Genomic DNA, 18,181 nt, shown 5'->3' with positions numbered 1-18,181 from the left:
GTATACAGTGTGTGTATATAATATATATATATATATACATATATAGCGTTCAGTACACAGCTCACATATTAGGAAGAAGGGAAGGGTTACAGTCTACCTTCCTTTCCTTGTATGTGGAAATCAATGTCCTGTCACCTCCTGTTCTGTGCAAAGTAGTGATGTTGCCCATAGCAACGGCTTACATTTTCATTTTCTTCACTCCAAAATTCGATCATTGATGGAGAAAGTCTATAAAATTCTCCTCAGTGTGTGAAGGCAACTTGCATTTGTTGACGTATATTTCTGAGGCACCGTGCCGACATCATTACCAAATGTCGGCCATTTTGTTGCTGCTCGCCCGCCCCTGCCTGCCGCCTCGTCAAAATGATCGAATTGGGTGGGAAAGTTGGTGGACGGTGCCAATCAAAAGGCATTTTCAACCCATTTGGAGGATCCATATCATCCAAATGGGTTGAAATCAGTCCGGGTTTTGAGTCCTGTATGTGCTAAAACCTGGACTGTCCAGGTGAATTCTGGACAGGTGGCAACCCTAATTGTAGGTGTGAGGGCCTGTTTACACCATCTGACATCATTGGTCGCTAGGACCGCCAGGTGGTCCTAGCAACCAGTGACTGCAGAGAAGGAGAACCCCTGACATTGGTTGCTAGGTCACCAGTGGTCCTAGCAACTAATGACTGGAGAGGAGGAGGACCCCTGACATCACTGGTTGCTAGGACTCTAGAGTACCTGGCATCCAAGGCCTGAAGAGGACGGGGCCGATCGCCAACCTGTGCTGGTGCTATAGCTTACAGTAAATGCACTGGCCTCAGAGGCCGGCCCATCTGCTGTCAGCCAGTCATAACCGAGCTCAGGTTGGCAATTGGTCTGTCTCTGGCCAGTGGGGCAGGCAAGGGCCAGATACAGCCCGCGGGTCCTAAAATTCCCAGGTCTGCCATAGATGATGGCCCTAAAAGCTTCCTGTGGGGGGCTAACATGTGCCATGTACAAATGCCCCCCTGTATGGAAGGTGTGAGAGTTAGGGCACCCCCCCACTATAAGCACGGAGGAAGGAGATGCTGGCCTCCATTATGAAGGGTGACACCTCTACTATAGTTGGCATGGGAAGGAAAGGGGATAGGGGGGTACCCTCTAATACCCAGAGCAAGATTAAATGGGGGTTCCACTTTAAGGAGATGATAACGTTCGGGTTCCCCGATACTAACCAATCACAACGCAGCTCTTCTCATGGTCGCTAACAGCAACACCGCCGTTGTCACACGTGCTTACAGCTCACTCAACTCTCTTCCGGCATCCTAGGCCCGCCCACTCAGCCTATAGGAACGCTGGGTCCCGCCCAATTTCAACCTGGCTCCGCCCCGCGCGCTCGACGTGCGGCCATCTTGGTACACCTGAGCGCGGAGGAGGAGGAGACGTTGTTAGAGGGGGCCCTTGTTTGGTGCCTGTCCCCGCCAGTTCAGTTAGTGAGGTATACAGTGTGTGTATATAATATATATATATATATACATATATAGCGTTCAGTACACAGCTCACATATTAGGAAGAAGGGAAGGGTTACAGTCTACCTTCCTTTCCTTGTATGTGGAAATCAATGTCCTGTCACCTCCTGTTCTGTGCAAAGTAGTGATGTTGCCCATAGCAACGGCTTACATTTTCATTTTCTTCACTCCAAAATTCGATCATTGATGGAGAAAGTCTATAAAATTCTCCTCAGTGTGTGAAGGCAACTTGCATTTGTTGACGTATATTTCTGAGGCACCGTGCCGACATCATTACCAAATGTCGGCCATTTTGTTGCTGCTCGCCCGCCCCTGCCTGCCGCCTCGTCAAAATGATCGAATTGGGTGGGAAAGTTGGTGGACGGTGCCAATCAAAAGGCATTTTCAACCCATTTGGAGGATCCATATCATCCAAATGGGTTGAAATCAGTCCGGGTTTTGAGTCCTGTATGTGCTAAAACCTGGACTGTCCAGGTGAATTCTGGACAGGTGGCAACCCTAATTGTAGGTGTGAGGGCCTGTTTACACCATCTGACATCATTGGTCGCTAGGACCGCCAGGTGGTCCTAGCAACCAGTGACTGCAGAGAAGGAGAACCCCTGACATTGGTTGCTAGGTCACCAGTGGTCCTAGCAACTAATGACTGGAGAGGAGGAGGACCCCTGACATCACTGGTTGCTAGGACTCTAGAGTACCTGGCATCCAAGGCCTGAAGAGGACGGGGCCGATCGCCAACCTGTGCTGGTGCTATAGCTTACAGTAAATGCACTGGCCTCAGAGGCCGGCCCATCTGCTGTCAGCCAGTCATAACCGAGCTCAGGTTGGCAATTGGTCTGTCTCTGGCCAGTGGGGCAGGCAAGGGCCAGATACAGCCCGCGGGTCCTAAAATTCCCAGGTCTGCCATAGATGATGGCCCTAAAAGCTTCCTGTGGGGGGCTAACATGTGCCATGTACAAAGTCACCCATTAAAGAGGTGCTATTGTATGGGGCTTATTCACAATGGCGGTCCTGTAGAGGCTGTCCTGTGTTTTTGGTGGGTTTGTGGGACTTATTCACAATGGCGGTCCTGTATGTAGAGACTGTCCTATGTTGTTGGTGGGTTTGTGGGACTTATTCACAATGGCGGTCCAGTCGAGACTGTCCTATGTTGTTGGTGGGTGTGTGGGACTTATTCACAATGGCGGTCCTGTATGTAAAGACTGTCCTATGTTGTTGGTGGGTTTGTGGGACTTATTCACAAGGGCGGTCCTGTAGAGACTGTCCTATGTTGTTGGTGGGTTTGTGGGACTTATTCACAATGGCGGTCCAGTCGAGACTGTCCTATGTTGTTGGTGGGTTTGTGGGACTTATTCACAAGGGCGGTCCTGTAGAGACTGTCCTATGTTGTTGGTGGGACTTATTCACAATAGCGGTCCTGCAGAGGCTGTCCTGTGTTGTTGGTGGGTTTGTGGGACTTATTCACAATGGCGGTCCAGTAGAGACTGCCCTATGTTGTTGGTGGGTCTTATTTACAATGGTGGTCCAGTAGAGACTGCCCTATGTTGTTGGTGGGTCTTATTTACAATGGCGGTCCAGTAGAGACTGTCCTATGTTGTTGGGGGGTGTGGGGCTTATTCACAAGGGCGGTCCAGTAGAGACTGTCCTATGTTGTTGGTGGGTGTGGGGCTTATTCACAAGGGTGGTCCAGTAGAGACTGTCCTGTGTTGTTGGTGGGTGTGTGGGACTTATTCACAAGGGCGGTCCTGTAGAGACTGTCCTATGTTGTTGGTGGGTGTGGGGCTTATTCACAAGGGTGGTCCAGTAGAGACTGTCCTGTGTTGTTGGTGGGTTTGTGGGGCTTATTCACAAGGGTGGTCCAGTAGAGACTGCCCTATGTTGTTGGTGGGACTTATTCACAAGGGCGCTCCAGTAGAGACTGTCCTATGTTGTTGGGGGGACTTATTCACAAGGGCGGTCCTGTAGAGACTGTCCTATGTTGTTGGTGGGTGTGGGGCTTATTCACAAGGGCGGTCCAGTAGAGACTGTCCTATGTTGTTGGTGGGTGTGGGGCTTATTCACAAGGGCGGTCCAGTAGAGACTGTCCTATGTTGTTGGTGGGACTTATTCACAATGGCGGCCCTGTAGAGACTGTCCTATGTTGTTGGTGGGTGTGGGGCTTATTCACAAGGGTGGTCCAGTAGAGACTGTCCTGTGTTGTTGGTGGGTTTGTGGGGCTTATTCACAAGGGTGGTCCAGTAGAGACTGCCCTATGTTGTTGGTGGGACTTATTCACAAGGGCGCTCCAGTAGAGACTGTCCTATGTTGTTGGGGGGACTTATTCACAAGGGCGGTCCTGTAGAGACTGTCCTGTGTTGTTGGTGGGTGTGGGGCTTATTCACAAGGGCGGTCCAGTAGAGACTGTCCTGTGGTGTTGGTGGGTGTGGGACTTATTCACAAGGGCGGTCCAGTAGAGACTGTCCTGTGGTGTTGGTGGGTGTGGGACTTATTCACAAGGGCGGTCCAGTAGAGACTGTCCTGTGGTGTTGGTGGGTGTGGGACTTATTCACAAGGGCGGTCCAGTAGAGACTGTCCTGTGGTGTTGGTGGGTGTGGGACTTATTCACAAGGGCGGTCCAGTAGAGACTGTCCTGTGGTGTTGGTGGGTGTGGGACTTATTCACAAGGGCGGTCCAGTAGAGACTGTCCTGTGGTGTTGGTGGGTGTGGGACTTATTCACAAGGGCGGTCCAGTAGAGACTGTCCTGTGGTGTTGGTGGGTGTGGGACTTATTCACAAGGGCGGTCCAGTAGAGACTGTCCTGTGGTGTTGGTGGGTGTGGGACTTATTCACAAGGGCGGTCCAGTAGAGACTGTCCTGTGGTGTTGGTGGGTGTGGGACTTATTCACAAGGGCGGTCCAGTAGAGACTGTCCTGTGGTGTTGGTGGGTGTGGGACTTATTCACAAGGGCGGTCCAGTAGAGACTGTCCTGTGGTGTTGGTGGGTGTGGGACTTATTCACAAGGGCGGTCCAGTAGAGACTGTCCTGTGGTGTTGGTGGGTGTGGGACTTATTCACAAGGGCGGTCCAGTAGAGACTGTCCTGTGGTGTTGGTGGGTGTGGGGCTTATTCACAAGGGCGGTCCAGTAGAGACTGTCCTGTGGTGTTGGTGGGTGTGGGACTTATTCACAAGGGCGGTCCAGTAGAGACTGTCCTATGTTGTTGGTGGGTGTGTGGGGCTTATTCACAAGGGCGGTCTAGTAGAGACTGTCCTATGTTGTTGGTGGGACTTATTCACAATGGTGGTCCAGTAGAGACTGTCCTATGTTGTTGGTGGGACTTATTCACAATGGCGGTCCAGTAGAGACTGTCCTATGTTGTTGGTGGGACTTATTCACAAGGGCGGTCCAGTAGAGACTGTCCTATGTTGTTGGTGGGACTTATTCACAATGGCGGTCCAGTAGAGACTGTCCTATGTTGTTGGTGGGACTTATTCACAATGGCGGTCCAGTAGAGACTGTCCTATGTTGTTGGTGGGACTTATTCACAATGGCGGTCCAGTAGAGACTGTCCTATGTTGTTGGTGGGACTTATTCACAATGGCGGTCCAGTAGAGACTGTCCTATGTTGTTGGTGGGACTTATTCACAATGGCGGTCCAGTAGAGACTGTCCTATGTTGTTGGTGGGACTTATTCACAATGGCGGTCCAGTAGAGACTGTCCTATGTTGTTGGTGGGACTTATTCACAAGGGCGGTCCAGTAGAGACTGTCCTATGTTGTTGGTGGGTGTGTGGGGCTTTTTCACAATGGCGGTCCTGTATGTAGAGGCGGTCCTATGTTGTTGGTGGGACTTATTCACAATGGCGGTCCAGTAGAGACTGTCCTATGTTGTCGGTGGGACTTCTTCACAATGGCGGTCCAGTAGAGACTGCTCTGTGTCTGGCTGGAGAAATGTCAGATGAACGTCTTCTGATATATGGTTTTCTCTCTCTCTCTGCTGATATTGGGACCTCTCATCTGCAGGGCAGCCATGATAGTTGTCGGTGGGACTTCTTCACAATGGCGGTCCAGTAGAGACTGTCCTATGTTGTCGGTGGGACTTCTTCACAATGGCGGTCCAGTAGAGACTGTCCTATGTTGTCGGTGGGACTTCTTCACAATGGCGGTCCAGTAGAGACTGCTCTGTGTCTGGCTGGAGAAATGTCAGATGAACGTCTTCTGATATATGGTTTTCTCTCTCTCTCTGCTGATATTGGGACCTCTCATCTGCAGGGCAGCCATGATAGATCCTGAGGACCGGGAATGGACGCTCGATGAGACGCACACTCTCCTGGATCTGATCCAGGGTGTTGGTTTCGTTCAGGGATTGATGCTGGAAGATTTACAGAACATGGATGTGTTTGAAGGCCTCAGTGTCCTACTGGACTTCTATGACATCAGAGTCAGGTGAGGGGGTCATCTACTGCTTCATATCAGGGGACGGGACAGAAGAACTCATCCTGGATTGTAACATTTCTCATTTTAGGAAACGTTTGATGGGTTGTACATAAAGAGACTTTGCCCATTAAGGGGAAGACTACCGCCCACCCGCTTCCCTTCCCCATGCTCCCCTTGCTGCTCCATACCTGTTTTCCATACCTGCTCCACACCTCGATACCTGTTTTGTTTGAGGGTTAAAACCCCTTGTGAGCTCCATGTCTTAGGGTGTTGGAGCTTACTCCTGAGGTGACAATGTTCAGGCCTGGTGATTGGGCTGAGCACTGCATCCCGCGAGGAGGTCACATGCTCCCTCATGTCAAAACCAATCGGGCAAGAACAGTACACAGGGGTCAGGCAGAAAGGAAGTCCAGTAAAAAAAAATCAGAGGTCGACGGCAGGCAGGAATGGTCAAGCCAACTCCGGGGCACAGCAAATCAGGAAGGAGATCCAGGGGTGTGGAATTCCCATCGCCCGACGCCCGGGACAGGCAGTTTCGGGCGTTGGGGGGGTAGTTTTTTTTTCTACATTTAGCCCGGCTGCGGGCAAGCAGCACAGCTAAATGTAGTGTGGGAGCCGTTTCGTACGAGTGGTTTTGAACGGCTGTACAGCCGTCCAAAATCACTGGTAACGAGCCTGAATCTCACCCCCCCCCTCCCCTCTCTCTCTATCTATCTATCTCCGGCGGGCGGCCAGACCATGTACCTCTCCTGGCTGCACGCTGGCTTCTTTTCTGCCATGGTCTTCGGGGTCCCCCCCCTCTTGCGGGGGACCCGGGACCAGGCAAATTAGATTAGGTTACAGCACGGAGCTCCATGTGTGCAGTGAAACAGGAATGCAGCCTTCCTGTCCCAGGAAAACGAGCGCAGCGCTGCGCTAGAACTCCTGTGTTGGAGGTGACGGGGTTCAATAAAGAGAACCTGTCACCTCCAAATGCTTTCACACAAGGGGCCTTGTTAGCCCTTGTGTAATAGCAATAAAGTCAAGTGAGAAAAAAAATTACAATTAAAAATGGAAATACATAAAAATGGAAAAAGGCGATAAAGTAAACAAATAAATACAATAAATGAGAATTAAAAATAACCAATATTACAAAGTACCGTATATACTCGAGTATAAGCCGTCCCGAATATAAGCCGAGGTACCTAATTTTACCAAAAAAAACTGGGAAAAAGTATTGACCCGAATATAAGCCGAGGGTGGGAAATGAGGCAGCTACTGGTAGATAGATACCAATAAAATGAATTTAACATTTATTTAAAAGAAAAATAACCTAGCTCTGTAAGTGGAAAAGGGGGTACAGGGCTACATATCATGTACTACGGATCATTTAACCCATTCATATTAGCAGAGGATAATTGTAAATCTATTGTTCAGTGCACTCTATATGTAGTATATAGTACATGTACATATAGAGTGCCTGCAACAATACATTTACAATGATCCTCTGCTAACATGAATGGGTTAAATGATCCCTAGTACAGGGCTACATACAGATCATTTAATACATTCATGTTAGTATAATTGTAAATGTATTGTCTGCACTGTATGAGCAGTATGTACTCTATATATAGTACATATACAGTATATACTGCTCATACAGTGCAAACAATACATAATTGCTTAATAAATCTCCCCCCCAAATCTGCCCTCACTCACTGTGTCCGTGTGCCGGAGAGAGCAGGGACGAGTCAGCGGCGCGCTGGTCCAGTGGGAGGAGCTCCAGGTGGGGTCCTAATTTAGCTGACTTAGAGGTGCCTGCCCGCTAAATTACAACCCCACCTGGAGCTCCTCTCGCCTGACCAGCGCGCCGCTGACTCATCCCTGCTCCCCTGCTCCTGACTGGCCGCTGCGGGGGTTTTTTTTTTTCTTCTTACTTACCTCGCCGAGCGTCGCGTCACTGCTGCTCCGGTGGGCGGCGCTCCGAGCGGGGTCATCTGGCAGTCTCCGGCCACCTAAATTAGGACCCGGAGACTGCCAGATGACCCCGCTCGGAGCGCCGCCCACCGGAGCAGCAGTGACGCGACGCTCGGCGAGGTAAGTAAGAAGACGCGCTGGCGCTGACTCGAGTATAAGCCGAGGGGGGGGGGCACTTTTCAGCCAAAAAAATGGGCTGAAAATCTCGGCTTATACTCGAGTAAAATAAAAACCCCGCTGCACCCACCATCTGCATGCATGGGGTATTGTGTGTGAGCGGACTGGGCGATCCGTTACCCGGACAAAATCGCGTGGATGGCCTAGCGGTCACAGAATCACACACCACCCGCCACAATACCGCCCGTGCAATCAGACATAATCACGGTTGACAACACTGCATGGTGCGTGTTGCATGTGCCCTTTTTCAGTGATTGCCACACGGATGTAACTCCACTGAAATCAATGGGGCCGCGCAGCAACTTCTGCACGCAACCGCACACGATCGCCCAAGCCTGCACCTAAAGGGTAAGTTCACTTTCCCAAGTAATTTGGAAAAATTGAATTACCTGCTCAAATCTGGCCCCCTCCCCCTCCCGCTATACTTCCCTTTCAGGGAACGGTCCTTCCCATCCGCCAGTACGGGTGTACTATCTGTAGCCTTGCCATGTATTCTGAATTTCGCTCGCAAATTGCAAGCACTCGTTGGTCAGCGCGGTCACCCGGCGCCACTGACCAATGAGAAGCTCATCTTGGCACTGCTAAATACGGTTTTGGGTAAAATTAATTTTTTTCGTATCGGGACAGGTAGATTCGGCCCCCGCTCCAGTCCTTGGACAAGTAGATTTTTTTCCAGACCCCTGAGATCACAGGAGAGCTGAAGAGGCTCCAGTGATTGGGGTGATGTGTCACTTCCTGTGCGCCGTTTTGGCGCGCCTTTGCTACGGCTGGTTGATAGCGTCCACGCATGCGCGGAAGAGCGCGTTTCTCAATAGCACGGGAAGGTGCGCTTGGCGCAGTTACAGGGGTCGCTTACAGCCGGTGACTACTTACAGACCTGGCACGAGTTTGGCATAAGTTCATTCAGAATTGATTGACAGGTGCGCTTGACTTGCAGCTGACCTCCTTCTGACCTGCATTTGAGCTGCTTCCTGCGGGTATTGCATTGACGACACAGGCCGTAATACCGCCCACTGCGACATTATATGAGATATGTACATTTCATATTGGATTTCAGTACTGAAAATGATCCCTCCTGGCAAGCAAACAACTGACTAAAGCACCCTACTGCTTCATGGGGGGGCGGAGCTTACATTGTGGCGCAGTCTTCGGCACAACCTGGTGGGGGGATCGAACACCGCACAAGGGTGGTGAGTTGTGGGGCTTGTGGTGGCATTCTCGCTATTAATCTTGGAGCAAACCGTGCCTCCATCTCTATATAGGTGTAAGCTCCTCCCAGATGTAAAGCCCGCCCCTAAACGGGTATGGCAGCAGCCAAGCACTGGGGTGCCCACACGACGGTACCCTGACTACAACGCAGACGTGGATCTGATCCGACCCACAGTATGAAATAATATGTCTCTCTCTGAATTGTGTCTCTTCAGCACCAGGCAGGTGAAGGCGCAATGGCAGATCCTGAAGGAGAGATTCAGGAAACAGAGGAGGATGGCGGATGGTGGGGCGGGCCGAGACTCCGGACTTACTGCCCTGGACTTCCCCTTCTATGAGGAGATGGGGCAACTACTGAGCTCACTCAGACAGGCCGCAAGCTGCAACAGCGAGTCCGACAGCACCGGTGAGTGAGGCGCTTACAGTGTACTGAATGATCACAATGATTTTCAGATATGTAGCTCTGACATATACCACAGCGCTGTACAGAGACCACTGAGCCAGTCACATCAGTCTCTGTACAGAGGAGCTTACACTCTAATGTCCCCTCCCCCCACAGTCACATCAGTCTCTGTACAGAGGAGCTTACACTCTAATGTCCCCTCCCCCCACAGTCACATCAGTCTCTGTACAGAGGAGCTTACACTCTAATGTCCCCTCCCCCCACAGTCACATCAGTCTCTGTGCTTATTGTGCTCATTTCTCCTCTGCCCCCCACAGTCTTGTGTTGTCTTCTGTATTGCAGGACTGCAGTCTTCTCTACTGCTGGACCCTGAGGACCTAGTGCTTTCACCAGTCCACTGGATGGAAGGTGAGGAGGAAGTACTGGATGGGGATCACGCTGGGCCCCATATCTTTGGGGAGGCTCCTGGAGGAGGTACGGGTCCTTGTTTGTGACTGTTATCCACAACATCCAATCCTATAGTATTCCATAAGGATGCACCGATACCGATACTAGTATGCTCCGATGTCTAGCCCGATACTTCCTGATTGGCCGGGAAGCCGTCTCAATGCTCCATCATCACTGAAGTAATAGGTAGTAATAAGTATGTAGTAGACTGCAGTTCACTGACCCCGGCATTTCTCCGCTGCCCCCCTCATTCCTGTGATGTCTTCTGTATTGCAGGACTGCAGTCTTCTCTACTGCTGGACCCTGAGGACCTAGTGCTTTCACCAGTCCACTGGATGGAAGGTGAGGAGGAAGTACTGGATGGGGATCACGCTGGGCCCCATATCTTTCGGGAGGCTCCTGTAGGAGGTATGGGTCCTTGTTTGCAACTGTTATCTATAACATCCAATCCTATAGTAATCCATCCATCCAATAACATCCAATCCTATAATAGTCCATCCATCCAATATCATCCAATCCTATAGTATTCCATCCATCCAATATCATCCAATCCTATAGTAATCCATCCATCCAATATCATCCAATCCTATAGTAATCCATCCATCCAATAACATCCAATCCTATAGTAATCCATCCATCCAATCCTATAGTATTCCATCCATCCAATATCATCCAATCCTATAGTATTCCATCCATCCAATAACATCCAATCCTATAATAGTCCATCCATCCAATATCATCCAATCCTATAGTATTCCATCCATCCAATATCATCCAATCCTATAGTATTCCATCCATCCAATATCATCCAATCCTATAATAGTCCATCCATCCAATATCATCCAATCCTATAATAGTCCATCCATCCAATATCATCCAATCCTATAATAGTCCATCCATCCAATATCATCCAATCCTATAATAGTCCATCCATCCAATATCATCCAATCCTATAATAGTCCATCCATCCAATATCATCCAATCCTATAATAGTCCATCCATCCAATATCATCCAATCCTATAATAGTCCATCCATCCAATATCATCCAATCCTATAATAGTCCATCCATCCAATATCATCCAATCCTATAATAGTCCATCCATCCAATATCATCCAATCCTATAATAGTCCATCCATCCAATATCATCCAATCCTATAATAGTCCATCCATCCAATATCATCCAATCCTATAATAGTCCATCCATCCAATATCATCCAATCCTATAGTATTCCATCCATCCAATATCATCCAATCCTATAGTATTCCTTCCATCCAATAACATCCAATCCTATAGTAATCCATCCATCCAATATCATCCAATCCTATAGTATTCCATCCATCCAATAACATCCAATCCTATAGTAATCCATCCATCCAATATCATCCAATCCTATAGTAATCCATCCATCCCATAACATCCAATCCTATAGTAATCCATCCATCCAATCCTATAGTATTCCATCCATCCAATATCATCCAATCCTATAGTATTCCATCCATCCAATAACATCCAATCCTATAGTAATCCATCCATCCAATATCATCCAATCCTATAGTAATCCATCCATCCCATAACATCCAATCCTATAGTAATCCATCCATCCAATCCTATAGTATTCCATCCATCCAATATCATCCAATCCTATAGTATTCCATCCATCCAATAACATCCAATCCTATAGTAATCCATCCATCCAATATCATCCAATCCTATAGTAATCCATCCATCCCATATCATCCAATCCTATAGTAATCCATCCATCCCATAACATCCAATCCTATAGTAATCCATCCATCCAATCCTATAGTATTCCATCCATCCAATATCATCCAATCCTATAGTATTCCATCCATCCAATAACATCCAATCCTATTGTATTCCATCCAATAACATCCAATCCTATAGTAATCCATCCATCCATCCAATATCATCCAATCCTATAGTATTCCATCCATCCAATCCTATAGTAATCCATCCATCCAATATCATCCAATCCTATAGTAATCCATCCATCCAATCCTATAGTATTCCATCCATCCAATAACATCCAATCCTATAGTAATCCATCCATCCAATAATATCCAATCCTATAGTATTCCATCCATCCAATAACATCCAATCCTATAGTATTCCATCCATCCAATAACATCCAATCCTATAGTAATCCATCCATCCATCCAATCCTATAGTATTCCATCCATCCAATATCATCCAATCCTATAGTATTCCATCCATCCAATAACATCCAATCCTATTGTATTCCATCCATCCAATCCTATAGTATTCCATCCATCCCATAACATCTAATCCTATAGTATTCCATCCATCCAATAACATCCAATCCTATAGTAATCCATCCATCCTAAAATATCCAATCCTATAGTAATCCATCCATCCTAAAATATCCAATCCTATAGTAATCCATCCATCCAATATCATCCAATCCTATAGTAATCCATCCATCCAATCCTATAATATTCCATCCATCCCATAACATCCAATCCTATAGTATTCCATCCAATAACATCCAATCCTATAGTATTCCATCCCATAACATCCAATCCTATAGTATTCCATCCCATAACATCCAATCCTATAGTAATCCATTTTAGAATATCCAATCCTATAGTAATCCATTTTAGAATATCCAATCCTATAGTAATCCATGGATGGCCTTACCAAAAATAGGCCTATAAAGTGAACTTGGATCCCATGTTAATAAGTGAACATTGGTTATGTAGTAATGAACATACATGCACTTACATATTCCTAAAGCATTGCAAGTCACTCTCTCAGCGGCTCAGTTTACCCTGCTCCCCTCCACCAGCAGTGTTTGAGCGGCTCAGCATACCCTGCTTCTCCCTCCCAACAGTGACTGCCGCTCAGTTCCACCCCCCAGCAGTGACAATAGCTCACCCTCCCAGCAGTGACTCAACAGTTTAGCTCCCCCTCTTCCATTCTCTTAGTTTGGCTTCCCCTTTCCAGTGCACTTGCTTTGGTTTACATTAGAGACTAGGAATATGGTAGGAGAGGGAGTTTAGCTGCAGAGAGCCGCTGCTGGAAGATATGAGCTGAGCTGCTGCTGGAAGGTAGAGTTGAGCTGCTGATTCACTGCTGGTAGGGAGCTGGGCTACAGAGTCACTGCTGGGAGGGGAGGGAGCTGAGCTGCAGAGTCACTGCTGGGAGGGAGCTGAGCTGCAGTCACTGCTGGGAGTGAAGGGAGCTGAGCTGCAGAGTCACTGCTGGGAGGGGAGGGAGCTGAGCTGCAGAGTCAGTGCTGGGAGGGGAGGGAGCTGGGCTACAGAGTCAGTGCTGGGAGGGGAGGGAGCTGGGCTACAGAGTCAGTGCTGGGAGGGAGCTGAGCTACAGAGTCACTGCTGGGAGGGAGCTGAGCTGCAGTCACTGCTGGGAGGGGAGGGAGCTGAGCTGCAGAGTCACTGCTGGGAGGGGAGGGAGCTGAGCTGCAGAGTCACTGCTGGGAGGGGAGGGAGCTGAGCTGCAGAGTCACTGCTGGGAGGGGAGGGAGCTGAGCTGCAGAGTCACTGCTGGGAGGGGAGGGAGCTGAGCTGCAGAGTCACTGCTGGGAGGGGAGGGAGCTGAGCTGCAGAGTCACTGCTGGGAGGGGAGGGAGCTGAGCTGCAGAGTCACTGCTGGGAGGGAGCTGAGCTGCAGTCACTGCTGGGAGTGAAGGGAGCTGAGCTGCAGAGTCACTGCTGGGAGGGGAGGGAGCTGAGCTGCAGAGTCAGTGCTGGGAGGGGAGGGAGCTGGGCTACAGAGTCAGTGCTGGGAGGGGAGGGAGCTGGGCTACAGAGTCAGTGCTGGGAGGGGAGGGAGCTGGGCTACAGAGTCAGTGCTGGGAGGGGAGGGAGCTGGGCTACAGAGTCAGTGCTGGGAGGGGAGGGAGCTGGGCTACAGAGTCAGTGCTGGGAGGGGAGGGAGCTGGGCTACAGAGTCAGTGCTGGGAGGGGAGGGAGCTGGGCTACAGAGTCAGTGCTGGGAGGGGAGGGAGCTGGGCTACAGAGTCAGTGCTGGGAGGGGAGGGAGCTGGGCTACAGAGTCACTGCTGGGAGGGGAGGGAGCTGGGCTACAGAGTCACTGCTGGGAGGGAGCTGAGCTACAGTCACTGCTGGGAGGGAGCTGAGCTGCTGTCATTGCTGAAGTGGAGTTTAGCTGCTGAGTTACTGCAGTGAGCTGGCGCAGGGGGGACATGTGGCTTAGTCAGGAGTTCAATACTTTTGCTGTGATTTTTCATGATGAATTGCTTCAAGGTGCCTGCAGCTACAGAGGTCATTGAGCTCATTTTACAGCATGCTTAGAGAATGGAAATATTTGAATGTCGGCATACCTGATCGCAGACTCCTAATTAGCCAGAAAAGCCTCTTTTGTGCCATTCTTTCATTTATCTCACTGTACTATGGACTGATTGTCCTTGTCTGCATAGCAACGACCTTCCATTCCACTGACCAGTGAGGTGCATGGAGTGAGCAGTGAGAGCAGTCCAGGGAATGGTTGTTGGTGGAGCTGAGCCACCACGTTGTAGAAAGTATACACAATACCAAACAGATATCCTACTCATTCATGTAAAGGTTGAGTTCTAATGCCATTTGGTCTCATCTATTGCCCCACCACCACCTTCACCTCCTCCTCCACCATCTCCACCACCACCTCCTCCTTCACCACCTCCTCCTTCACCACCTCCTCCTTCACCATCTCCTCCACCACCACCACCACCTCCTCCTCCACCACCACCACCTCCTCCTCCACCATCACCACCATCTCCTCCACCATCACCACCATCTCCTCCACCACACACACACACTTGCACCTCCCTATCTGGTTAGGAACTGACGGGACAATTTGCCATCTTCTACCTGTGTGTGTTCTGTGTCCATGTAACACTTGGCTCTGCTCTACCCCAGGCGCGTGGCAGTCTCAGGATCTTTGGCATCGTCTGCACACTCTCAGCCCTTCCTTCCAGAATATTCAGGATGCAGCAGAACAGCTGCAGGAGACTCTCCGGGACTACCTGGACAGTTTCGAGCTGCTAAAGAGCATTTCTTCCTTCCCTGCCAGCTTCCCACCAGGCCGGGACCCCCGGGCGTCTTTCTCTAGGTCTGGGCTCCAAAGGACCTAGTGCGCCAAGACCCGCGGTGGTAGATCTCACCGGTGAACAAGCAACGGGAAGATTTGTATTGTTGGAACTTGGTTAGGGATTGTGTAGATGGAGCGTGGCTTCCAGACATGTTCCTGAGATCCTTCTAAGCTGCTCCGGCATTCCCTTTGAGACCATTTTTTTTTTTTACAAATGCCCATCCGCACAACCCTCAGGAAGTTTATATCTCAGTGGAGAAGACGAGATAATGGAGCCGAGAGGCTGACCGTTGAATTGCTGTTTGAAAGCGTTGCCGTGTTATAGAGGCTGTGAGTGCGTCGTGTCCAAACCCGGAAAAACAGAATGTCACCAGCACACCAACAATGTGGTCAAGTGTTCCTTCTTTTATTGACAACGTTTCGGGGGGCGCGCAGGGTCCCCTTCATCAGGCACAGTGTGTCCAAACCCGGCACACAATTCTTTCTGTTGTACGTGCGACTTATGTTCTCTGTTTTGTGTTCCTGTTTTATTTAATAAAAGTTTCTTAATTTTTGGAAGTCTTCATCTTGTGGTTACTTTTATTAAAGCTGGACTCCGGCCTTCCTTTCAGTCTCGCACAGTTGTACTGACATTGCTTACTGATGTTACTGCACACTGCGAGCGTCTCACAAAGTGCATTAGAAGCTGCAGCAAGTCAGATAGAGCCTGGCTGGAGGCTTCTCAGTCTGACTGGCCCTGGCCCCGCCCCTTTCATTTATTGGTTTTTAGTTCTTTCAATCATGGAGGCTTGTGGGCGTTACCTAGGGTGGCCTGCATGCAAATGAAGCATGTCTAGGAATACCCGCTCACATCTGCCCATGAAGGCTTTTAAATATTTGTATGACTCTTCACAAGGGCCAACCAACTGCTGGCATCAGAGCTGAGGGCTCTCGAAGAAGTACTCAGGCAGGGTGCTGTGATCTTTTCAGGAAGCTATGTACAGCACCTCCCACCAGCCATGATCTGCCTGCCGGCCCCTCCCACCAGTCATGATCTGCCTGCCGGCCCCTCCCACCAGTCATGATCTGCCTGCCGGCCCCTCCCACCAGTCATGATCTGCCTGCCGGCCCCTCCCACCAGTCATGATCTGCCTGCCGGCCCCTCCCACCAGTCATGATCTGCCTGCCGGCCCCTCCCACCAGTCATGATCTGCCTGCCGGCCCCTCCCACCAGTCATGATCTGCCTGCCGGCCCCTCCCACCAGTCATGATCTGCCTGCCGGCCCCTCCCACCAGTCATGATCTGCCTGCCGGCCCCTCCCACCAGTCATGATCTGCCTGCCGGCCCCTCCCACCAGTCATGATCTGCCTGCCGGCCCCTCCCACCAGTCATGATCTGCCTGCCGGCCCCTCCCACCAGTCATGATCTGCCTGCCGGCCCCTCCCACCAGTCATGATCTGCCTGCCGGCCCCTCCCACCAGTCATGATCTGCCTGCCGGCCCCTCCCACCAGTCATGATCTGCCTGCCGGCCCCTCCCACCAGTCATGATCTGCCTGCCGGCCCCTCCCACCAGTCATGATCTGCCTGCCGGCCCCTCCCACCAGTCATGATCTGCCTGCCGGCCCCTCCCACCAGTCATGATCTGCCTGCCGGCCCCTCCCACCAGTCATGATCTGCCTGCCGGCCCCTCCCACCAGTCATGATCTGCCTGCCGGCCCCTCCCACCAGTCATGATCTGCCTGCCGGCCCCTCCCACCAGTCATGATCTGCCTGCCGGCCCCTCCCACCAGTCATGATCTGCCTGCCGGCCCCTCCCACCAGTCATGATCTGCCTGCCGGCCCCTCCCACCAGTCATGATCTGCCTGCCGGCCCCTCCCACCAGTCATGATCTGCCTGCCGGCCCCTCCCACCAGTCATGATCTGCCTGCCGGCCCCTCCCACCAGTCATGATCTGCCTGCCGGCCCCTCCCACCAGTCATGATCTGCCTGCCGGCCCCTCCCACCAGTCATGATCTGCCTGCCGGCCCCTCCCACCAGTCATGATCTGCCTGCCGGCCCCTCCCACCAGTCATGATCTGCCTGCCGGCCCCTCCCACCAGTCATGATCTGCCTGCCGGCCCCTCCCACCAGTCATGATCTGCCTGCCGGCCCCTCCCACCAGTCATGATCTGCCTGCCGGCCCCTCCCACCAGTCATGATCTGCCTGCCGGCCCCTCCCACCAGTCATGATCTGCCTGCCGGCCCCTCCCACCAGTCATGATCTGCCTGCCGGCCCCTCCCACCAGTCATGATCTGCCTGCCGGCCCCTCCCACCAGTCATGATCTGCCTGCCGGCCCCTCCCACCAGTCATGATCTGCCTGCCGGCCCCTCCCACCAGTCATGATCTGCCTGCCGGCCCCTCCCACCAGTCATGATCTGCCTGCCGGCCCCTCCCACCAGTCATGATCTGCCTGCCGGCCCCTCCCACCAGTCATGATCTGCCTGCCGGCCCCTCCCACCAGTCATGATCTGCCTGCCGGCCCCTCCCACCAGTCATGATCTGCCTGCCGGCCCCTCCCACCAGTCATGATCTGCCTGCCGGCCCCTCCCACCAGTCATGATCTGCCTGCCGGCCCCTCCCACCAGTCATGATCTGCCTGCCGGCCCCTCCCACCAGTCATGATCTGCCTGCCGGCCCCTCCCACCAGTCATGATCTGCCTGCCGGCCCCTCCCACCAGTCATGATCTGCCTGCCGGCCCCTCCCACCAGTCATGATCTGCCTGCCGGCCCCTCCCACCAGTCATGATCTGCCTGCCGGCCCCTCCCACCAGTCATGATCTGCCTGCCGGCCCCTCCCACCAGTCATGATCTGCCTGCCGGCCCCTCCCACCAGTCATGATCTGCCTGCCGGCCCCTCCCACCAGTCATGATCTGCCTGCCGGCCCCTCCCACCAGTCATGATCTGCCTGCCGGCCCCTCCCCCCAGCCATGATCTGCCTGCCAGCCCATCCCACCAGCCATGATCT

Source organism: Nanorana parkeri, unplaced genomic scaffold (assembly GCF_000935625.1).
Source record: "Nanorana parkeri isolate BGI_ZX_2015 unplaced genomic scaffold, ASM93562v1 scaffold2249, whole genome shotgun sequence".
NCBI classification, from domain to species: Eukaryota; Metazoa; Chordata; class Amphibia; order Anura; family Dicroglossidae; genus Nanorana; species Nanorana parkeri.
This window is presented reverse-complemented; position numbering follows the sequence as displayed.